Below are 3769 nucleotides of genomic sequence, written 5' to 3'. Positions count from 1 at the left end.
TTCTTTCTTTCTTTCTTTCTTTCTTTCTTTCTTTCTTTCTTTCTTTCAATAGCTCTTTCTTTGATAGTGTTTTTTTAATGACTTTCATACAGCAAATATCCCAACCTTTCCTTCTTCCTCTGAGCTGGAACTTGTCTTTCATAACATGGCTTACTTCTGGTCAGGGTCACTCTCAGCTCCAGCTCTGTGAAAGGAGTGGTAAAACGGACATCTCTTAGTCTTGAATGGCACGATGCAAGGGCGGGGGATGCAGGCCTAGTTGACTGACTGAGATGATGTCTCATCTATTGGGGGAGTACATGAAACTCTTCTCTTGCTCTTAAGAGCACACAGAAGTAAGCGGCGTCTTTTGCTGTTGGGCATCTTCATATCTGCCTGTAAGCTGGAATAAAGGGTAGCCAGCGTACAACTAGAAGAAGAACTAACCTAGAAGATGGAAAGTCAGCAGGGTATAACAGCACGAAGACCTTTGATAGTGCTTTAAAGGGCTTGCATTCAGTGGCTCTGAAGCCATTTCCCACAGGATTCTTTGTTAGGTCAGTTATAAAATTGCTCTATCATCTGACATATTTCAAGTCTGAGTTTTCAGGTACTATCACATAACATTATCTTAATAGTCATCTACATGAGCTGATCCTTTGAGTGAATGAAGTATTGGGCAAAAATGATAAAAGACATGAGGAATCTGAGCTTGAGAAGTCCCTTTGTTATCTTGATTGCGGTAATGGTTCCACGAGTATTACATCTGCTACAAATTATAAAACTGTATGTGTGTGTGTGCGCATGTGTGCTTGTGTTATTATCTGACAATAGTATCTCAAGGATGACTTTCTCTGATTATATATTAGAAATTAATAAAACCTAGGAAGTTTTATTTAGATATTTAAAAATATTTCTAGAAATTTACGGATCAAAGAAAAGTCAGGATATAATTTAGAAATTTAAAAACATCAACAACGGAAAATAACCTGGTGACTGTAGCTCAAGAATTACCAAGAGATAAACTTATTATTTGTTAAATGCTTACACAAGAAAAATGAAAATAATAATGAATAATGAAAAAAAAATAAAAGAACAAATTAATAGATCCAAAAAAATATAATAGGAAAGGTTATCAAATATTGGCTTTTTGAAATGATTAATCAGACAACCAAGAATAGTTAATACATTCATTTAAAGATAAACATAGATGAAATAACAATTTTCAGGACACTGGACATCAGAATGAAGGACAATGATTCTTAAGAAGTAGAAAACTAATGAGAAAAGACCATGAGTGCCCCAAGCTACTGTCATCTTGGGTGTTTCTAGCTCATGGTTGAGGGGTGCAAAGCCGTCAGAGCCCAGCAGGTTCTTTATTTTGCTAAAAAGTTGTGTCTCTGCTACTAGGGGTCTCTGCTTGAGTCCCCCTTATATCCTCCCTGGAGCCTACCCTGACTTAGGTCTCCAGCATGTGACAGGGACACCTCCACTCTGTCTCTCTTTTCTCTATAGTCCTTCTGTCCTGTCTCCCTTGCTCTCCCCAGGTGTGATCTCCACCCTCTTAACTCTCTGTGTCCCCTCTCCTACCTTGCTCCCTCTCTACAGCCACTACCTCTGTCTATTCTATCCCCCTTCCAAGAGAGACTTATGCATCCTCCTTGTTACTTACCTTCTTTGGGTCTGTGCATTGTAGTATGCTTATCCTGTGCTATCTGGCAAAAATCCACTTATAAGTGAGTATATACCATGTTTGTCTTTCTGGGTCTAGGTTACCTCCCTAAGGATGGTCTTTTCTAGTTCTATCCATTTGCCTGCAAGTTTCATGATTTCTTTGTTTTTAATAACTGAGTAGTATTCCATTGTGTAAATGTGCCACAGTTTCTTTATCCATTCTTCAGTTGAGGGACATGTAGGTTGTTTTCATATTCTGGCTATTATAGCTATCACAGCTATAAAGCTGCTAGGAACATACTCAAGTGCCATTGTTATTTGGTGGATGGTTTTTTGGGTATATGCTCAGGAGAGGTATAGCTGGGTCTTGAGGTAAAGCTAGATTGATTTCCAAAGTGGTTGTACAAGTTTACACTCCCACCGTCAATGGAGGAGGGTTCCCCTTTCTCCCCATCCTTGCCAGCATGTGCTGTGCTGTCGCTTGAGATTTTGATCATAGCCATTCTGTCTAGTTTGAGATGGAATCTCAGAGTCATTTTGATTTGCATTTCCCTGATGACTAAGGACATTGAGCATTTCTTCAAGTGTTTCTTGTCCATTTGAGATTCCTCTGTTGAGAATTCCCTGTTTAGTTCTGTGTCCCATTTTTTAATTGGGTCATGAGTTCATTATATTTTTTGGATATTAGCCCTTTGTTGGATGTAGGATCGGTAAAGATCTTTTCCCAATCTGCAAACTGCTGTTTCATTCTATTGACAGTGTTCTTCATCTTATAGAAGCTTTTCAGTTTCAAGAGGTCCCATGTCTTAATTGTTAGTCTTAGAGCCCGAGCTGTTGGTGTTCTGTTCAGGAAGTTGTCTCCTATGCCAATGAGTTCCAGGCTCTTCCCTACTTTTTCTTCTAATAGACTTAGTGTATCTCGTTTTAGGTTGAAGTCTTTGATCCACTTGGGCTTTAGTTTTGTACAAGGTGATGAGTATGGATCTATTTGCATTTTTCTATATGTAGACATCCAGTTAGACCAGCACCATTTGTTGAAGATGCTGTCTTTTTTCCATTTATGGTTTTGGCTCCTTTGCAAAAATCAAGTGACCTTAGGTATGTGGGTTTATTTCTGGGTCTTCGATTCAATTCCATTGATCAACCAATCTATTTCTATGCCAGTACCATGCAGTTTTTATAGCGATACTCTGCTAAGCTTGCAGACAGGAGCCTGTCAGAGTTGTCCTCTGAGAGGCTCTACTGTGCAGCGCCTCAAAACAGATGCTGAGCTCACAGCCAAACACTGGGCAACATGTGGGGCATTTTTTGGAAAAGTGGGAGGAAAGACAAAAGGACCTCGAGGTGACAGGTGCTCCACAAGAAGATCAACAGAGCCAACTAACCAGGGCTTGCTGAGACTGAAGCATCAACCAAGGACCATGCACAAACTGGACGTAGGCCCCCTACACAGATGTAGCAGATGGGCAGCTTAGGCTTCACATGGGTCCTCTAGTAAGGGAAATGGGGAATGCATCACACTTGGACTCACTTGCCAGCTCATTCATCACTGCCGCCTGGCAGGACTGCCTTGCCAGGGAAAGGGAGCTCCCTTTTAAAGGGGAGAGGGAAAATAAAGGGGAGGGAAAGGGTGGGATTAGGATGGGGGGATGGGGCTACAACAAGGATGTAAAGTGAATTTATAAGAGAGAGAGAGAAAGAGAGAGAGAGAGAGAGAGAGAGAGAGAGAGAGAGAGGAGGGTTTTTTCTCCCTAAGGCTCCAAGGACAGCAACCAGCTGGAGTTTTCAGGGCAGTGCACAGGACCTGCAGAGCTACACCGAACACTTAGAATGTGGTGTGAAAAAACTACCTACCCAGCTGGGCATGGTGGCCTAGGCCTTTAAACCCAATACTCAGGGAGGCAGAGGCGGGTGGGTGGGTCGGTCGCTGTGAGTTTGAGGCCAGCTGGTCTACAACGTGAGTCCAGGACCGCCAAGGCTACACAGAGAAACCCCCTTCTCGAAAAAACAGAAACAACAATAACAAAAGAAACCACCTAACCAAGGGCGGGAAAAGGGCCATCAGCAGGGAGGCAGAAATGCTCCCAAGTTTACAAAGGGGGCAGGAGCAGCGATC

This window comes from Psammomys obesus, unplaced genomic scaffold (assembly GCF_907164565.1).
Source record: "Psammomys obesus unplaced genomic scaffold, mPsaObe1.curated_primary_1811, whole genome shotgun sequence".
In the NCBI taxonomy this organism is placed as follows: Eukaryota; Metazoa; Chordata; class Mammalia; order Rodentia; family Muridae; genus Psammomys; species Psammomys obesus.
This window is presented reverse-complemented; position numbering follows the sequence as displayed.